This window comes from Pelophylax lessonae (genome assembly GCF_965119305.1).
Source record: "Pelophylax lessonae genome assembly, chromosome: 3".
Lineage (NCBI taxonomy): Eukaryota > Metazoa > Chordata > Amphibia > Anura > Ranidae > Pelophylax > Pelophylax lessonae.
Genome location: NC_138770.1, coordinates 19585260 through 19606445, shown reverse-complemented (window position 1 = coordinate 19606445; position 21186 = coordinate 19585260). Strand labels below are relative to the sequence as shown.

At 45.2% G+C, this 21186-nt stretch overlaps 2 protein-coding genes and 1 pseudogene across 3 annotated transcripts in view; all 3 read right to left on the bottom strand.

Annotated features, from left to right (window-relative positions):
• Nucleotides 1-21186, bottom strand: part of LOC309550239 (uncharacterized protein) — a gene marked incomplete at both ends in the record, with an annotated part of 1760330 nt that overhangs the window by 178760 nt on the left and 1560384 nt on the right.
• LOC309548816 (uncharacterized protein) overlaps nucleotides 1-21186 on the bottom strand; it is a 530695-nt gene that overhangs the window by 333028 nt on the left and 176481 nt on the right. The window lies entirely within an intron of this gene.
• LOC309548813 overlaps nucleotides 1-21186 on the bottom strand; it is a 55359-nt pseudogene that overhangs the window by 15407 nt on the left and 18766 nt on the right. Inside the window, exons 2-3 of the transcript in view lie at nucleotides 7014-8185; nucleotides 3790-3815 (exon numbers count right to left, since the gene is read on the bottom strand). The product of the transcript in view is annotated as an uncharacterized misc_RNA (transcript). The remainder of the gene's footprint in view (nucleotides 1-3789; nucleotides 3816-7013; nucleotides 8186-21186) is intronic.

The window sequence follows — 21186 nt, the reverse complement described above, 5'->3', positions numbered from 1 at the left end:
GCCCTGCTCCCAGTCAAATGTGACGGGCTGGAGAGGGGCGGGGGGGGGGGAGTGGTGCTATACTGCCTGTGGATGGAAGGGAGGAGGAGCTCCACATTTCAGCCCGCCCATCCCCGACATCAGAGCTTCGATTTGACAGCTCTGCTGCACTCACTCTCACTGACACTGTGCTGGATGGATGGATGGTCACACTGCTGAATGTACTGCTAGGCTGTCAGCAATAGGTACACCGCCCCTGAATCCGGGGACAGAATCGGGGACTTACTTGATCCGGGGACAGTGTCGTTAAAATTGCACACACTCATGGAATTGCGACAAAGTACGGTACTTAAAAATATCCATAGGCAATGCTGAAAAATCCTTCACAGGTTACCTTTTTAGAGTTACAGAGGAGTTCTAGCGCTAGTATTACACATGTGTGGTGCGATAACCTCACATGTGTGGTGCGATTACCGTTTACATATGCATGTATGACTTACGTATGCGTTCGCTTCTGCGCACAAGCACCGCGCAGGGATTTGGTCTCTTCAAATTTTTTCTTCTATTTTTTACTTTTTATTTTTACACTGTCCCTTTTAATTGTTTTTTTTTTTATTTTTTATCACTTTTATTCCTATGACAAAGAGTGTAAACATCCCTTGTAATAGAAATAAGGATGACAGGTCCTCTTTATGGAAACATCTGTGGTCAAAAAGACCCCAAATCTCTTCTTTAACTTTAAAAGCAAAAGATAAAAAAAAAAAATTATTTACTTCCAGCCTGGACCAAAAGTGACATCATGACGTCGCTCCGGTCCTCCAAGGCCATAGAGGCGATGAAAGAGTTCCACTCTTTGATCGTCTATGAGAGCAGCCAGCAGAACCATCGGATCATTTTCCAGGCAAAAACGGTAAGCCCAAAAAACACCGCCAAGCGGCTGGAGGGGGAGGAACATCCCTTCCCGCTGCTTCGGACAGCTCATGAACCGCTCGGAATGGTTACATGAGAAAGCCAGCCGCCAGCTGGAAAAACCAATACAATGATAGCTTCAGCCATACTCCTGGTAAACCACAACGTATACAATGAGGACACCAACAATGGGGTCCACTGACACAAACGATGGGGCACAATTCATCCCACTAACACCAATGATGGAGCACTATTCCTCCCAATAAAACCAAATCTACAAATGGACACAGTCCGCCCCCCCCCCCCCCATAAATTCTGAAGTAAAGTGGCTCTTTTGTTTAGAAAGTTTGGAGACCCCCCTGGTCTAGAAGAACACTACTATGAGCTCCAGAATTTTCATGCAGAAGCAAAAAATTGGGTGACCCTTGGACTGAAGAGTCCGAGCCTGGGAAAAGAGAGTTTGAAATTTCTCATGGGGAACAAAAACTCTGGCCTGAGGTGTGTTTCAGATGAGATCCAGATATTCCAAGCCATGAGTTGGTTCCAGTACTGAGATCTGAAGGTTCAGGACCCAGTTGAACCTTGGCAATGTCAGGAAAGTTCTAGCAATGCTGTCAGCCAGAACCTGAGCGAATGGAGGTCTTCTAGATTTCCCACAATGAGAATTCCCTAAGAGTACAGCAAGGCTAGCCCTGGGGCCAGTACCTGGGTGAACACTTAAAGTGACTACTCCCTACTTCTGAGTAGGATTCCTGAGCCTCCAGTTCAAGGATAACCTGATTTACAGTGCCAGGTGACCAAAGAAGGGACTAAATTATCCCACAATGTCACAATGTTGTGTTTTTGGGGTCTGTAGTGGAACTGGGTAAATGGAGCTGTCTACAGCAGTGGTCTCTAAACTGCGGCCCTTTGATTGCTTTTATCTCCCTTGGAGCACTATTTCATCCACTGAGACCAACAATGGGGCATAATTCCTCCCACTGACATCAATGATGGGCAGAATTCATCCTAATGTCACCAACCAAGGGTGCACATTTCCTCTCACTGACACCAACAATGGGGCACAATTCCTCTCACTGACATCAATGATGGGGCACAATTACTCCCACTGACACCAATGATGGGGCACAATTCCTCCCATTGGACCAACGATAGGGCACAATTTCTCCCATTGGCACCAATGATGGGGCAGAATTCCTCCCAATGTCACCAACGATGGGGCACAATTCCTCCCACTGACACCAATGATGGGGCAGAATTCCTCCCATTGGACCAACGATGGGGCAAAATTTCTCCCATTGGCACCAAGAATGGGGCAGAATTCCTCCCAATGGCACCAACGATGGGGGCATGATTCCTCCCACTGACACCAACAATGGGGCACAATTCCTACCACTGACACCAACAATGGGGCACAATTCCTCCCATTGGTGAACACTCAAACTGCAAAAGAGAAGATGAACCAGAGAAGCTGAAGACTCACAGCAAAGGGGAATAATTGCTGGTGGGCCAGAAAAACAGGAACATTCAAGTATCCATCCTTGATGTCCACAGTGTTTAGAAAGTCTCATTTATTATACTGTATAAGTATTGGCAGGAAGTGTTAGATAAGCAAAATTCTTTATATGATATTGTGCTGACTCTGAATCCCATTCTTTTTCTTCTGGGTTATGTAGATTCTCCACAATGGATCATGATCAGGTAGTGGCTATTACAAGATCACTTTTTTTACAGTGAGGGAAAAAAGTATTTGATCCCCTGCTGACTTTGTACATTGGCCTACTGACAAAAAATGATCAGACTATAATTTTAATGGTCGGTTTATTTTACCAGTGAAAGACAGAATAACAACAAAAATATCCAGAAAAACGCATTTCAAAAAAGTTATAAACTGATTTGCATTTTAACGAGTGAAAACATGACTTGGTACTTGGTGGCAAAACCCTTGTTGGCAATCCCAGAGTTTAGACGTTTCTTGTAGTTTGCACACATCTCAGATGGGATTTTGTCCCACTCCTCTTTGCAGATTCTATCCAAGTCATTAAGGTTTCGAGGCTGACGTTTGGTAACTTGAACCTTCAGCTCCCTCCATATATTTTCTATGGGATTAAGACCTGGAGACTGGGGCCTGTACATGTGCTTTCTTGAGCAGGAGGGCCTTGCAGATGCTGCAGGATTTCAGTCCTTCACGGCGTAGTGTGTTACCAATTGTTTTCTTGGTGACTATGGCCCCAGCAGCCTTGAGATCATTGACAAGATTCTCCTGTGTAGTTCTGGGCTGATTCCTCACCGTTCTCACGATCATTAAAACTCCATGAGGAGAGATCTTGCATGGATCCCCAGACCGAGGGAGACTGACCGTTATTTTGTTTCTTTTATTTGTGAATAATCGCACCAACTGTTGTCACCCTCTCACCGAGCTGCTTGGTGATGGTCTTGTAGTCCATCCCAGCCTTGTGTAGGTCTACAATCTTGTCCCTGACATCCTTGAACTTCTTTGGTTTTTGCCATGGTGGAGAGATTGGAATCTGATTGCTTCTATGGACAGCTGTCTTTTATACAGGTAACAAGCTGAGATTAGGAGCACTCCCTTTAAGAGAGTGCTCCTAATCTAATCTCATTACCTGTATAGAAGACACCTGGGAGCCAGAAATCTTTCTGATTGATAGGGGATCAAATACTTATTTCACTGATTAAAATTCAAATCAATTTATAACTTTTTTTAAAATGCTTTTTCTGGATATTTTTGTTGTTATGCTGTCTCTCACTGTTAAAATAAACCGACCATTAAAACTATAGACTGATCATTTCTTTGTCAGTGTGCAAACTTATAAAATCAGCAGGGGATCAAATACTTTTTTCCCTCACTGTAGCCCGCAAGCCTCACGTTGGGTTTCACACAGTCCTGCTACCCTCGGAGACTGGATCTGGGAAATGGATAAACGAATGTTTGAGAAATATACTCATGCTCAACGTAGCGCCTCCCGGAACTTTGAAAAAGAGTGGAAAATAATGGAAGGATGCATCACATTCCAATTTTTCCTAACTCTAACGTTTAATAAAGGTTGGGTATGTTCTCTCTTATTGGTGGAGAGGGACAGGCCAGGGACAACCTGGTTTTCAGTGCCAGGTGACCTGGACTGTCCTCAGAATGGACCGAATTTTCCCACAATGACACGATGTTGTGTTGTTGGGGACTGGGATGGAACTGGGCAAATGGAGATGTGTAGAGCAGTGATCTCCAAACTGCGGCCCAGGGGCCAGATTCCCTTTGCATGTGTAGCACAATTCCCAGCCACGGTGCTGGATATGGGTCCCCCTGGGTCACCGGTAGCAACAACAGCACATTTAAGCATGTTTCTCCAAGTGCGAGCACTGAGACAATGACCAATCTAGTATCTTTGGGTTTTTAGATTTATTTAGGAACTTGGACAGGAGAAGGGATGAGTGGGATACTCCTGCAACTGAACTATGCAAAATCTAGCGGGGACTCTGAAAAAATGCTGCTTGACGCTGGTTAACGCTGGCTGGATGCCTGTTAACGCTGACTTGACGCTGGTTAACACGCTGGTTAACACTGGCCGAATGCCGGTTAGCGCTGGATTGACTCTGTGACTTTACCTTTGACTAAGTAAGTCCTTTCTAGCTCCCTGAGGTACTCTTGCTTGAGGTAGCTATTTATACACCTTTGCTTTACTGCTGAATGCTTCAGGGCCCACACTGGCACCCCCTTTACTTCCCTATCTTCAGAGTTTGGACACTTGGCACCCCCTTTCACTCCCACAACTACTGGTTAGCTGGCTCCTGGATCCCCTTGACTTTCTGGAGTGCTCCCCTCTCTTAGGCAGACCCTGGGCAGATCTTAAGTACTCACGACGATACTGTTTTTTCTGAAGGCCTCTGCCCAGCAGCTCCACTTGGTCAGCAACACTCAGGAAGACTAATGTCATAGACAGGTTGCCAAAAAGTTTAGGGCTTTAGAAAGGGCCTCCAATGGCTGTCAGTGTGGTGCCTTCTCCACTCTCCATCTCACTAATAAAACCCCAATGGATGACTCTCTATGAACTGATCACATTCCAATCACCGATCATCTAATCATTGGTAAAAAAGAAGACTCGGCACAGAATATTGTACGAAGAGTTTTTATTGGACAAGATCAGAATAAGCGATTACCACACAGTAATGATATGAATAAAATAAAGCTTAAATCTTTTATAATAGAATTAACAAATGTGTCAAATGTATAAATAATCATACATTGGTTGGACCAATAAAAAGCCGACTACTTCAATAAATCAAAAAGGAGCAACAACATGAAGCAACCAATAGAAAAGGTTCACCAGTGAAAGATAAATCCTGATTGGCTGCTGTGGGTTAATGCATGTTACAGTGATCTTTTTCCATCCAGTAGGTTAGATCTATATACATATTTATAAGAAGAACATAAAAAGAATAAAGCATTTCCCGTTAGGTCCTCATGCAGTTGCATAATAGGCCATGCATTGTAATGATTGCCCACTTGTTGCCTTGTGTATTGCCCGTCTATTGCCTCATGTATTGTCATGAATGATCACCTGTTGCCTCATGCATTGCCATAATTGTCCATCTATTGCCCCCTATAATGTAATGATTGCTCACTGCTATATAACATTTCCAAAAAAAAATAATTAAAAAAAAAAAATCAATTTTTTTTAACATTTTAGGCCAATTTGTTTTCTGCTACATATTTTTGGTTAAAAAAAAATTGCAATAAGCGTATTTTGATTGGTTTGCGCAAAAGTTATTGCGTCTACTAACTAGAGGAAAGATTTATCTCATTTTTATTGTTTTGTTTTTTTCTTACTAATATTGGCGGCAATCTGCAATTTTAGCGGGAATGCGACATTGCAGCGGACAGATCGGACCCCTAACTGACACTTTTGGGGAGGACCAGTTACATTAGTACAGTAATCAGTGCTAAAAATATGCACTGTCACTGTACTAATGGCACTGGCAGGGAAGGGGTTAACCCTGTGGGTGATTTATGGGGTTAACTGTGTACCTAGGGGAGTGATTATAACTGTGGGGGGGCGTGGCTTGTAAAATGACCATAGAGATCTGTGATCCTATATAGAAGGCTCTCTATGATCATTCCAGGGAAGAAGAACGGTCAGATGTGTTTACAAAAGCAGACCGTTCTTCTCTCTCAGTGGGGAACGATCGCGGGTGACCGGCAGCAATCGGAGCCGCCTGACCCACGCATCAGCTTCCCTGCTGATGAGTGGGGGTGGGAGTGTGCCGGCGTGCGCTCGCCCCCTAGCTGCCTCCAAGCGACTGACGTAGACGTACGTGGGTTTGCCTGGGAGTACTGCGGCAGTAAAAAGGCGGCACGTGGTCGGGAAGTGGAGAAGTTTGAGTTGAGGTGACGGGGCGGAATATATGGAGGAAATACATTAGAAGATAAATCTTCCCCCAATCCGATCTGTGTGAGAGGAGAAAACATCAATTCCCACTTCTCACCATCAAACGCTCCCCACAGACACACGCGGTAGGCGGGATCTATCTGCTATGTGTAGGAGGGGCCTTCCTAGTATTATCTCTCACTTCTCTATTCCATATAAACCGCACTTCATATAAACCGCTCTGCGCAATTTTATACCGGAACATGTTAGGTATCTATTTACTCACCGTGACATCTTTCACATTATACAAAAAAAATTGGGATAACTTTACTGTTTACTTATTTTTAAACGCGGGGAAATGTATTTTTTCCCCAAAATGGCATTGGAAAGACCGCTGTGCAAATACCGCGTGACAAAAAAATATTGCAACAACCGCAATTTTATTCTCCGGAGTCTTTGCTAAAAAACATATTTAATGTTTGGGGGTTCCGAGTTATTTTCTAGTTAAAATATTGATTTTAACTTGTAAACCACACAAGTCAGAAATGGGCTCAGTCCTAAAGATAAAACAGTTCCCGCACTTTGAACATTAACAGGTAAGCTCACCTGTGTGTATTCTCTGATGGCAAAGGTTTCCTTTATTAATAAGACATTTCCCGCACTTTGAACATGAATAGGGAAGCTCACCTGTGTGTATTCTCTGATGGCGAAGAAGGGTTTCTTTATTATTAAAACATTTCCCACACTCTGAACATGAATAGGAACGCTCAGCTGAATGTATTCTATGATGGCTAAGAAGGTTTCCTTTATTGTGAAAACATTTCCCGCACTCTGAAAATGAATAGGGACGCTCACCTGTGTGTATTCTCTGATGGCAAAAGTGGTTTCCTTTTTCATTAAAACATTTTCTGCACTCTAAACATGAATAGGTATGCTCACTTGTGTGTATTCTGTGATGGATAAGGTTTCCTTTATGTATAAAACATTTCCCGCACTCTGAACATGAATAGGGACGCTCACCCGTGTGAGCTCTCTGGTGCTCATGAAGGTATCCTTTGTAACTAAAACATTTCCCGCACTCTTAACATTTATAGGGACGCTCACCTGTGTGTATTCTCTGATGCGTAAGAAGAGCTCTTTTATCCTTAAAACATTTCCCGCACTCTAAACATGAATAGGGACGCTCACCTGTGTGTATTCTCTGATGGCTAAGAAGGTTTCCTTTTTTATTAAAACATTTCCCGCACTCTGAACATGAATAGGCACGCTCACCTGTGTGTATTCTCTGATGACTAAGAAGGTTTCCTTTCTGATTGAAACATTTCCCGCACTCTGAACATGAATAGGGACACTCACCTGTGTGAATTCTCTGGTGCTGAAGAAGGTATCCTTTTTGGCTAAAACATTTCCCACACTCAGAACATGAATAGGGACGCTCCCCTGTGTGTATTCTCTGATGCCTAATAAGAACTCGTTTATCATGAAAACATTTCCCGCACTCTGAACATGAATAGGGACGCTCACCTGTGTGTATTCTCTGATGGCTAAGAAAGGATACTTTTTGATTGAAACATTTCCCACACTCTGAACATGAATAGGGAAGCTCCCCTGTGTGTATTATTTGATGCAGAAGAAGGTGTCCTTTCTGATTAAAACATTTCCCGCATACTGAACATGAAAAGGGTTGCTCTCCTGTGTGTATTCTCTGGTGCTGAAGAAGATTTCCTTTTTGACTAAAACATTTCCCCCACTGTAAACATGAATAGGGACGCTCCCCTGTGTGAATTATCTGGTGCTGAAGAAGGTTTTTTTTCTTTTTAAAACATTTCCCGCACTCTGAACATGAGAATGAATTCTCTCCTGTATGGTATAAAGAAGATTCCCTGAGATGAGATGGTTTCCCGCACCCATCGGCACTGTGAGATATTAGAGGACTATGTGAAGTATCAGGAGATTCCAATGATCTCCTCCAATGGTGAGGTCTGTCATGTATATTATGAGGAACGGGATTTACTTCTGGAGAAGATGCCATGTCATTATCTTCTGTAGTCACATCTTCCTCCGATGTCCTTCTATTCCCACCACAGAGTCCGTCTGTCAGAAGACAAGAAAAATTACCAAGAGTTTTCCACACTCATATACACTGCTCAACACTTTATAATCAGAGTATAGCATCAAGTCAGGGAAACTCCTGGGATATTCATCTGGTCAGTCAAGTAGCAGAGGGGGTTGTTACCAACAGGTGCACTAGATGGGCAACAATGAGACAACCTCCAAAACAGGAATGGTTTTACAGGTGGAGGCCACTGACATTTTTCCTACTCATCTTTTCTGAGTGTTTGTCACTAGTTTTGCATATGGCTGGGGTCAGTGTCACTACTGGTAGCATGAGGCCATACCTGGACCCTATAGAGCAGGGGTCTTCAAACTATGGCCCTCCAGCTGTTCAGGAACTACAATTCCCATCATGCCTAGTCATGTCTGTGATTGTTAGAGTTTTTCAAAGCCTCATGGGATGTGTAGTTCTGCAACAGCTGGAGGGCCGTAGTTTGAGGATCCCTGCTATAGAGGTTGCACAGGCAGTCTAACTCCTCCAGGATGGCCCATCAATACCTCCCATTGCCAGAAGGTTTGCTGTGTCTCCCAGCACAGTCTCAGGAGCATGGAGGAGATTCCAGGAGACCGGCAGTTACTCTAGGAGAGCTGGACAGGGCCATAGAAGATCCTTAACCCATCAGCAGGACCGGTATCTGCTCCTTTGTACAAGGAGGACCAGGATGAGCACTGCCAGAGCCCTACAAAATGACCTCCAGCAGGACACTGGTGTGAATGTCTCTGACCAAACAATCAGAAACAGACTTCATGAGGGTGGCCTGAGGGCCCGATGTCCCCTAGTGGGCTCCATGCTCACTGCCCGGCACCGTGGAGCTCGATTGGCATTTGCCATTGAACACCAGAATTGGCAGCTCCACCACTGGCACCCTGTGCTTTTCACAGATGAGAGCAGAGTTCACCCTGAGCACATGTGACAGACGTGAAAGGGTCTGGAGAAGCCGTGGAGAACATTATGCTGCCTGTAACATCGTTCAGCATGACCGGTTGGGTGGTGGGTCAGTGATGGTCTGGGGAGGCGTATCCATGGAGGGACGCACAGACCTCTACAGTATAGACAATGGCACCCTGACTGCCATTAGGTATTGGGATGAAATACTTGGACCCATTGTCAGACCCTATGCTGGTGCAGTGAGTCCTGGGTTCCTCCTTGTGCACAGCAATGCCCGGCCTCATGTGGTGAGAGTATGCAGCCAGTTCCTGGAGGATGAAGGAATTGATACCACTAAATGGACCCCACGCTCACCTGACCTAAATCCAATAGAACACTTCTGGGATGTTATTTTTTGGTTAATCTGACGCCACAATGTTGTACCTCAGTCTGTTCAGGAGCTCAGTGATGTCCTGGTCCAGATCTGGGAGGAAATACCTCAGGACACCATCCGTCGTCTCATTAGGAGCATTCCCTCGACGTTGTCAGGCATGCATACAAGCACGTGGGGGCCATACACACTACTGATGATTTTTTCACCTTGATTTTTGGGGTGTCTTTGATTTCAGCCCTCTGTAGGGTGATAATTTTCATTTCCATCAAACTATGTGGCATCCTTTCCTTCCTAACACATTACCCAGTCCATACCAGTACAGATCCTATACCCAGTCCATACCAGTACAGATCCTATACCCAGTCCATACCAGTACAGATCCTAGCACATTACCCAGTCCATACCAGTATAGATCCTAACACATTACACAGTTTATACCAGTATAGATCCTAACACATTACCCAGTTTATACCAGTATAGATCCTAACACATTACCCAGTTTATACCAGTATAGATCCTAACACATTACCCAGTCCATACCAGTATAGATCCTAACATATTACCCAGTCCATACCAGTATAAATCCTAACACATTACCCAGTCCATACCAGTATAGATCCTAACACATTACCCAGTCCATACCAGTATAGATCCTAATGCATTACCCAGTCCATACCAGTATAGATCCTAACACAATACCCAGTCTATACCAGTATAGATCCTAACACATTACCCAGTCCATACCAGTATAGATATCCAGCATGATATTTTTCCCCATTGAGATCTGATGTGTTATCAAAGTGTTCCTTTCATTCTTTGGAGCAGTGTATGTTGGTCGGGCATTTCAAAGTGTAAAAGAGATCGGTGGTGGAACTGGGAGCAATCACAACACCAAACTATGACAACTAACCAGATCAATGATACCACCCAACCAATCATCACTAAGTAAGCTTTAACCCATTCTTCCATAATTACCCGAGCTGATATCTGGAGAAGGTTCTTCCTCTTTAACTGCGTCCATCATCCCATCCTCCTCTGTAAAATGCTGATCACCCCTCACATACGTCTTTTCCTTTATAACCTCAATTTGCACATTTATCAGATCTTCATCCTAAACCAACAAAATGGCAGAAATAATATTAAATACAAAAAGTAATAATAATAGAAGAATGATATCTCTTAGGGCTTGGGACCACTTTCCTACATTCTCATCTACCTGATGATGGTGGGGGATGGTGTGATCTTCCTGTGTGGAATCCCAGGAATACAGAGGACGGGGACATCTCTCTGGTGGGTTTCTGTCACTGGATGACTCCTCCATGGTGTCCTGGTACTGCTTTCTGTGTCCTTTTCGAAAATCTGCCTCCTCCATTACAAAATCCTCATCATCCTCCTCTTTTATCTCTTTTTTAAGGTTGACCTGTGTGGAATCCTGGGAATACAGAGGACGGGGACATCTCTCTGGTGGGTTCCCATTACTGGATCCATCTGTAGGAAACACACACACTGACTGAATACATTGTTTCTATGTGTTTATCAGATGATGGGGGATCTAGGTGGATCCTCCGTACTGCTCTCTCCTTTACAATAAAGACTCCTCTTACCCGGTGATGTGAGGGGCGGCTGATTCTCCATCATGACGTCCTCATAGAGATCCTTGTGTCCTTCTAAGAATCTTCTGAGAATCCTCCTTGTCTCTCTGGTCAGATCTGTGTTTTATTAATAGAGACAAGCAAGAGAAAGCAAAGTGTCAGCATTGGGTCTGGGTAAAGAGTGGGGGACAGAAGCATCAAATTGGGGATGTGAGGAGTTGAGATCTTCAATGTTTAATAAGGGAATGAGGAGTGGGGAACAACAGTGTTAGATGGGGGGTGAGGAGGGGATAGCGCTGTTAGATGAGGGGTGAGGAGTGGGGGACAGCGGTGTTAGATGGAGGGTGTGGAGCGGGGGACAGAGGTGTTAGATTGCGGAGGAGTAAGGGCAGAGGTGTTAGATGGGGGGTGAGGAGCGGGGGACAGCGGTGTTAGATGGGGGGTGAGGAATGGGGGACAGCAGTGTTAGATTGAGGGGGTAAGGAATGGGGGACAGCAGTGTTAGATGAAGGGTGAGGAGTCAGGGACAGCGGTGTTAGATGGGGGGTGAGGAGAGGGGGACAGCGGTGTTAGATTGAGGGGGGTAAGGAATGGGGGACAGCAGTGTTAGATGAAGGGTGAGGAGTAAGGGACAGGGCAGATAAGGGACAGGGCCTTGTCTGGTGTCTTCTGACACATGCAGAGTATAGAAGGCACAGACACGGTGGGGTTCCCGGTCATCCTGTATATACAGATCTGGGGGCCCAGTTGGTGTTGGAGCAGATGACGGGATTAATGTTAGTAGTGATGAGGGAGGAAAGCTGCTGAATATTTCCAGAGGTGGGTGTCGGGGTCACTCCGAGCTTTGCCTTTTCCCCAGATAGATTATGAGTACCTCGGCTCTGCCTGGTGAGGGCGCTACAGGAGAGCTGGAGGAAGTTTTGCTGCTCATCCTACTTATGTGATTTCACCGGGGGACTGGAATCTGATTCTCAGTGTTATGTGTTCCTCTGTTTCTGCTCCCCCCGACATAAAAACGGAAGGAGGAAATTTTCTTTATGTAATTAAAGATTATAACTAGAAAATAATATCTTATTACCTCCTCTGCTGCCACTTCCAGCTACGTCTTCTCTCTTCTTCCTCCCGACTCACCTCTGAAATTCCTATTTCTATCTGACATCACTTCCTCTGTGGACCAACATCACTTCCTGTCAGTATCTCACATCACTTCCTGTCTAAACCTCCTGTCTGTGCGTTCCATCTGAGAGAAGTCAGGTCACCACCTTGTGGACCAAATTGTGATTTTTGTACTTAGCGTACTTACGGTGACTGTAGGCGTATTTCTTCCTCATAGCAAAACAGTTGAGTTCTCTCGGTGATGTTTTGGTAATTTGCTCTAACAGGTAACTTTTCAAGACTGGCCTTCAGGGTGTTCTCCCTTCATCTTCTTCTGAACAGTATCAGTATTTTTGCTATAAAACTACTTAGAACCCCCAAACATTATAATTTTTTTTAGCAGAGGCCCCAGAGAAAAAAATGGGGATAGTTGTAATTTTTTATGTCCCACGGTATTTGAGTAGTGATTTTGCAAATCTAATATTTTTAGGGAAAAATACACTTTCATTTATTAAAAAAACACAATACCCCTAAACCTCAATTTTTTTGTATAACGTGAAAGATGATGTTATGCTGAGTAAATAGATACCTAACATGCCATGCTTTAAAATGGCGCACGCTCATAGAATGGCGACAAAGTACGGTACTTAAAATCTCTATAGGTGCCTTCACAGGTGACCTGTTTAGAGTTACACAGAAGATCTAGTGCTAGCTTTATTGCTCTCGCTCTAATGTTCACCTCACATGTGTGGTGCGAATACTGTTTACATATGCGTGCGCGACTAATGTATGCGTTCGCTTCTACATGCGAACATGGAGGGACGGGGGCTCTTTACATTTTTTTTTCTTATTTTTTTTTACTTTTTATCTTTACACTGTCCCTTTTTTACTATCACTTTCATTCCTAATACAAGGAATGTTAACATCCCTCGTAATAGAAATAGGGATGACAGGTCTGTAACGGAACCGCGACCCACACTGTGCTTGTGGACTTCCGTAAGTATACAGCTTCCTCCCAGTCGTGAACATAGATATCAGATTTTCCAGCTGCCCCCCATACAAAGCTAGTAAACAACTTAGCTTGTATAAGTTTTGGAGCCTTATACAGCATAGACATCCCCCTACTGATCAGATTACCACACACAGGTCAGGGGTTGCCTAATTATATTATCATATGCAGATGAAATTGTTTACAGAAATAGAATTAATCTGAACTACTTATCTAGCCATCTGGACAGAAACAATATGTGAGTTCATTAACAATGGGACAGACAGGCTTAACAGAATACACATCACACCTCAATACACAGACAATAGGAAAAGTCCGCCAGTGACAGACTGTCTGTCTCTGATATTGAAGTACAATACATATTATCATATGTGTAAACACAACCCATTTGAAGCAATCCAAACCAATAATTATCTGTCTTTCACTTCCAGTGACGTTGAGTACCGTCACAGATTCTCCCCAAGGTAGACTAACTGATAGCTGATCAGTCTGTGGAAGTGTGGTTTGGGCAGGCCAAACTGGGCTTCTTGGTCACCCTGTGTCACTAATAGACACAGGGTGACTTACACATAAGAGGGGCCTAGGGGGCTGAGATAGGGGTTTCCCAACCTCTCTAAAGTAGGCTGTGTGACACGGGCCCCCCAACAAACGTTACTCCAATCACAGCTCCCCCCTTTTGGAAGGAGACTAACACAGGAGTGGACCACAAACGGGTTGACTTTGAAGGTAGTCTGTAGTTCCAGTCCCCTAATATCTGTACCCACACAGTAACAAATTGTCCCAAATGGAGCATTACTCACCCAGCCAACCTCTGCCTCTCTCGTAGAACATACCCGCAGTGGGGAAGAAGCATGGACTGGCCCTTCTCCCTGGAGTCCTTTCAGCTGCTGGAGAGAAGACAGGGTGGCTGGGCTCACTCCCTCATGACCTGGGCCAACTGCCCATTATCCCTGGGATATAGAGGTGAAGACCGCAGTCCCATCCACTACCATAGGAATTCCATCTTTGGTACATTAACTACTTGCCTTCTGTGCACTTAAACACCCTTCCCATCCAGACCAATTTTTAGCTTTCAGCGCTCGCACGCTTTGAATGAGAATTGCGCGGTCATGCTACACTGTACCCATATAAAATTTTTATCATTTTTTTCACACAAATAGAGCTTTCTTTTGGTGGCATTTAATCATCTCTGGGTTTTTTATTTTTTATAAAAAAAAAGAAAAAAGACAGAAAATTTTGAAAAAAAAAAAAGTTTTTCTTATTTTTTGCGAGTAAATTTTGAAAATAAATACATTTTTCTCCTTCACTGATGTGCGCTGATGAGGCGGCACTGATGGGCACTGATAGGTTGCACTGATTGGCACTGATGAGGTGGCACTTATGGGCACTGCTGAGGTGGCACTTATGGGCACTGATGAGGTGGCACTGATGAGGAGGTACTCATATGCCGCACTGATGAGCACTGATAGGCGGCACTGATGAGCACTGATAGGCGGCACTGCTGGGCACTGAGAGGTGGCACTGCTGGGCACTGAGAGGTGGCACTGACGGGCACTGAGAGGTGGCACTGACGGGCAGCACTGATGGGCACTGGCGGGCGGCACTGATGGGCACTGGCGGGTGGCACTGATGAGCACTGATGAGCACTGATGGGCAGCACCATCAGTGCCCACACTCAGTGCCCATAGTGCTGCCAGTCAGTGCTCATCAGTGCCTAGATGAGCAGGCACTGATGGGCACTGACTGGCAGCACTATGGGCACTGATTGTGTGCACTAATGGGGGGCACTGATGGTGGGCACTGTGGGCATTGAAGGTGTGTTTGGTGTACCTCTAGTAATCAGGGCACTGGTGATCGGTGCCCTGATTACTTTTTTCTGTGTCCTGGCGCTGTGCAGCTCTCCCTCCTTCCTCACACGCAGGCTCTGTGTGAGGAAGGAGCGCTGGCGATGATAGATGATCTCATATGTTTACATCTGGCGGCTGGGACAACCTTTCTCTGATACTGTCTCCTAGATGCACAGATCCTGTCTAGGGAGGGAACACAGTTTCCTCCGCTCTGACTGAGTGTTGGGGAGGGAGGACAACAACCTCCTCTCCCTTCTCACCCTGGGCCTCCGGAACTGCCACAGGTGTGGGGCAGAGGTCATTGACTCTCTGCCCTGCTGCCAGCGCTTCAGCTGGGTGTAGAAGTTTCACTTCATCAGCTTGTCACAGGGGCAAGGGGCTGTTTTCCCCAGCTTCCTGGAACTCTGTAGCTGTTGAGGGTGTTGGGCAGCACTTTTGCTGGGGACTCCACATAATCCACTCCGGCTAACTGTTGGGGAGGGAGACTGGCTTCCTCTGCTCCCAGACTGTGTATCTCTCGCTGGGGAGGAAAGATTGCCATCTTCTTCTCCAAACTGTGTAGCTGCTGTTGGGGAGTGATCACCACCTTCTCACCCTGGGCCTCTGGAACTGGGGCAGAGGTCTTGGACCCTCTGTCCAGTTGTCAGCGCTTAAGCTGTAGAAGTTTCTTGTAACTCCACAGATGCTGCTGGCAGGAAATCCCATGTCCCTGTCAATGGTGTAGGAGAAAGGTCAGCTGCCTCTTCTCTCAGGAAGGCTGAAGCTGCTGTTGGTGTTGGGCAGTGCTCAGTGATGTTAAGTCCTGATCCCAGCTGTTCTGCAGGAAAGTAAACTGAAAAGTCAGTGGCCTTGCACACATCTTTCTGGGTCACCAATTGCTGCAGGCAGAGGTCAGCAGTGCAATGCCTGGATGCCCGCTCTTCTGCTGTAGGCTCACTGGGATGTTCCTTCTCAGCAGAAAAGTCAATTAAATACCCAGCCTCTTGAATTGCTGAAAGTCCAGGGCACAGGCTGGTGGCTCTCGGGCCCAGTGACAACACTTTGGCGGGTGATTTATCATCCATATCATCCTGCGATGAAAAGTCAATTAAATCTGTAATTCGTGGTTGGGGAATGAAGATGGCTTCCTCTTCTCCCATACCTTTATCCAGTGGCTGGACAGACGCATTCCTCCATCCAAGCTCATCCTAAGCAGAAACAGGTTCATCAAGGTGAGTCAACACTTGCTGCATCCGCCATAGTGATCGACTGATATCTTTTTTTTATTGCCAATACCGATGTTTTGGTCATCGCTTATCGGTATCGGCCGATATTTTCGTACATTAAAAATTATTTTTTTGTTTTTTTTTTCTTAACATGTACTCTTGTGGAGGGATCTGGGGATCTAAAAGACCCCAAACCCCTCCTCTGCACTTAAAAGCATTCAAAACGCCAAGTTTGGCTGTTTTGAATTCTGTAATTTTTTTGGATTTAGCACCGAGTACCCGGAAGGGATGTCATGACTTCTGGGTTTTTACATGGAGACCCGATCAGAGCTGAATGCGGCTTTGATCAGATCTTCGGCGGCTGTGCAGGCTGGTTGCCCGGGTTTCCCGGTGGGACGGGAGACCCGTCCGAGCCGCGGAAAGCTGTAGGAGGGGGCACGTCCCCTCCCGCTCTTTGTAATGACAGACGATCTCCTTCTCAGGCTAGCTGCAGGCATCACTCTGGTACAAGCACTTTCCCGAAATATTGGCAATATTGGTCGCCTTGGTGGCCGATTCCGATATATTGGGGAAAGTGCATATCGGCCCCCGATAATCAGTTGATCCCTAATCCTCCATAAAACCTCCGCATCCCAAACCGTGTGTGCAAGTGAGCAAAGCACACTATTACTGTGCCATGTTGTCGATTCTTCAGTCAGGATTTTTGGACTGTCAGCTGGTACTTCTGGATATTCCCAGGTAGGGGAGCCCAGGCCCGGCGCTGAGCAGAGTCTAGCAGCCATCTGTAGGTGATCTTCAGCTCCCATTTCTGATTGGCTAGAAACTCCAGAACACTTCCGAGATGTTCAGGATCTCTTCCTTATAATCCTCAATTTCCTCTAACCGCCACTCCAAATTGACTTCAAAGTCGGGGTCCTTGGACAGCCTGTCTAATAACAGCCCGGGCTGTCGTAGCAAAAGCCTTCCATTGGGCTGTCATCCACTGTCCATGGGCACACTTGGGTTACATACCAGCGGAGGACTCTGTAGCTCTCGTCCAACTGCATCTCCACCTGGACCAGTCTGATTAACTCAGCTTTCCATTCCTTGTGCAGTTGTCTCCCCAAAAAACACCATTCTCATTTTGTACTGCGACCAGTACCTTTACTGGAAGGAGGGGAGGATTTTTCCGTGGGGTCGCTGCTCACGGGCTAGTGCTTCCTCCCAGAGTTCCAAGTGGATTGAATCATGCCATCCTAGCAGGACCTTCTCTGACACTGGTCTCTGTGATGTATCTGTATCTCTCGCAACCTCCTTCCGAATTCCTCTTCCATGGTGGCTGAAATCTGTACCTCTCCTCTTCTTCTCCCCGAACCTTGGATCTCGGTGGAAGTTTGGATGCAGGAAGCATTCCACCACTTGCCACCAATATAACAGAACTGTGACCCACACTGTGCTTGTGGACTTCCATCAGTATATGGATTCCTCCCAGTCGTAAACATAGATATCAGATTTTCCAGCTGCACCCATACAAAGCTAGCCGACAACTTAGCTTGTATAAGTTTTGGAGCCTTCTCTTTATTGAACAGTCACACAGTTTATATACAGCATGGACATCGCCCTCCTGATCAGATTACCACACACAGGTCAGGGGTTGCCTGATTATATTATCATATGCAGATGGAATTGTACAGAAATAGAATTAACCTGAACTAATTATCTAGCCATCTGGACAGAAACAATATGTGAGTTCATTAACAATTAACAATGGAACAGACAGGGTTAACAGAATACACATCACACCTCAATACACAGACAGTAGGAAAAGTCCACCAGTGACAGACTGTCTGTCTCTGACATTGAAGTACAATACGCATTATCATAAGTGTAAACACAGAATCAATTTGAAGCAATCCAAACTATATTCTCAGTGTCCATTAAGTATCCATCTTTCACTCCCAGTGACGGTGAGTACCATCACAAAGTCCTCTTTATGGAGACACCTGGGTGTCCAAAAGACCCCAAATCTCTTTAAAAGCAAAAGATAAAAAAAATAAAAATTATTTACTTCCAGCCTGGATCAGAAGGGATGTCATGATGTTACTATGATCCTCCAAGGCCATAGGGACAATCAAAGAGTATCTGCACTTTGATCATCTATGGGAGCAGCCAGCCACACCATCGGATTGTTCCTTACGTGAACCGGCGAAAACGGTAAGCCTAAAAAACACAGATGAGCGGCAGGAGAATGGGGTATGTCCCTTCCCGCTGCTTCGGAAAAGTCATGAGCCGCTCTAAATGGTTTCATGAGAAAGCCAGTCGCTGGCTGGAAAAAAACATTCAGGGGTTATAGCATATAGCTTCGGCTATAACCCTGGTAAACCACAACGTACACATACGTATTGCAGTCAGCAAATGTCAGTTCGTCGTTCCCACAAAATGCGTATTCAGGTTAGGGGGCGCCTGTAGGTGAAAACTAACTGCAGATTTGAATAAAGTTGAATAATTCCCATCCTATAGGAGTAGGCCATTTCTGTACCTCCTAGAGCCTAGCTCAAAAAACCCTCTGAGATGGCGTCCTCCCCATCCTGCCTTGTTGCTAGGTTGTTGCTAAGATAATCCCTGCCATTACTGTTTACCCTCACTATTAAAAGAGTGAGGTCTCTACGAAGCAAACTCTGCAACTGTGTGATCCAACTTCCTTTTCGTAGAAGCTCTGAGCTCAGCGCTGCTACGACAGAGGAGATAGCAAACTGCGCTTGAACTTGAATCATAGATGGCCCCATTTTTTCCCACTGACAGGACCGTTTCTCCTTCAAATGGCCACAGTACGCCCCTGCCCTAAAGTCTGAGGGACAGTAAGCTGGCTCATTGTTTAGAACGTTTTGAGACCCTCTGATCTAGAAAAACACAACTATGAGCTCCAGAACTCTAATGCAGAAGCAAAAAGTTGGGTGAACCTTGGATTGAAGAGTCTGAGCCTGGGAACAGAGAGTTTGAAGTTTCTCTTGGGGAAGAAAAACTCTTGCTTGAGCTGTGTTTAGGATGAGACTGTAATGTTCTGGTACCTTTGGTACCCTTATTCCACTTTCCAATTCCGTATATGCGTCCCACCATTCTCTTCTGGTAGGTGCGCATACACCTTTAAGACCGATGCTGTCATCACTGAGCGCCGCAGAGCGGCTATTTCAACCGCCGGCATTCTCACTCACATCGTTCGTTCAACCTGCCGTGAAGCTCATATGCTTACAAGCGTACCTCGCTGTCGGAACCTCGCTGCTGATCCCTGTATCCCGCTACCGGATCACTTGCTCATACCGAACCACTCTACTACTGCTTGCTATTAGTGATAAGTACCCGCAGGGGAATCCTCCATAACCTTCCTACCAAGCTTACACTATTTAGCTCTGCATACTAAGGACTATTACTATCATCTGCACTATTTAGATTGCTAGCTCTTGAGCCTACTAACATCTATCCTTGCACTGGGTTAGTCTCTCTTGTATGTCATCTGCTATCCTACCACCTACTACCATACATGATTGCTAACCTATCTGCATCCCACCTGCTACCATCTATACTCTCATGAACATTCCTCTCAAGTGTTTGTCTCCTGTTGTCTCCATTCAAACCTGTCTCTCTAGCTCATCATCACTATACTGCAATATACATATATCACTCTAGGAACATCTTATTGAGTGTGTATATTTGTATGCTGAATCAGACAGACCACTGCGATGAGTCTTGGGAGTTGGGATTGGTATTTCAACGTATCTCTGCATGACTACTGAGTGGAGTTTTTCTGCAGCTGCAAATCCATCTTGTTCAAAAAACGCAGGAGCGTTACAGAGACTCGGATATTCTAAGTGATGAGTTGGTTCCAGTACTGAGAATTGAAGGTTCAGGACCCAGTTGAACCTTCGCAATGTCAGGACAGTTCTAGCTATGCTGTCAGCCAGAACCAAGTAATTGTGGGGGTTTGCTATAGGCCACCTAAACAAGGGGAGGAGGTAGAGCTGGAATTTTTAGCACTTTTGGGTAAAGTGGCAAAGCTAGGATCAGTCTTCATATTGGGGGACTTCAATTATCCCGACATTGACTGGGAAGAGGGGACTACACACTCACAGAAGGCCCGTCTATTCACGGAAACCTTACAGGATAATTACATGTCACAGTTGGTGGACTCTCCGACTAGAGAAAATGCAGTCCTGGATCTATTGATCACTAATGACCCAGACCTATTCTCGGAGGTAGGAGTCCAGGACAACCTGGGCTCTAGCGATCACAGGATGATCACATTTAGCGTAAATAACAATATAGCAAGGCAAGTGGGGAACATAAGAACCCTTAACTTCAGAAGGGCAAACTTTCCAAAATTGTACTCATTGATGGAAATGGTAAACTGGGACCAGACCCTGGGATCTCTGACCACAGAAGAAAAATGGGAATGCTTTAGGAACATATTAAGCAAAGGCATCTTGCAGTGCATTCCTATGGGAAATAAATTTAGAAGAGACAAAGCCAAATCTGGCTGGCTAAACCGTAGCGTTAAAAAACTTATTAGGAGAAAAAAATTGGCCTTCAGGAAATATAAATCAGAGGGCACAGTATCGGCTTTCGACCAATACAAGGAGGCAAATAAGAAGTGTAAACACGAAATCAAGATGGCTAAAATAAACTTTGAGAGACAAATAGCGGAGGATAGTAAAAAAAAACCCAAAGAAATTCTTTAAGTATATCAACAACAAAAAAACTGGGGCAGAGCATATTGCACACATAATTAGCGATGATGGGAGGATGGTTACAGAGGACA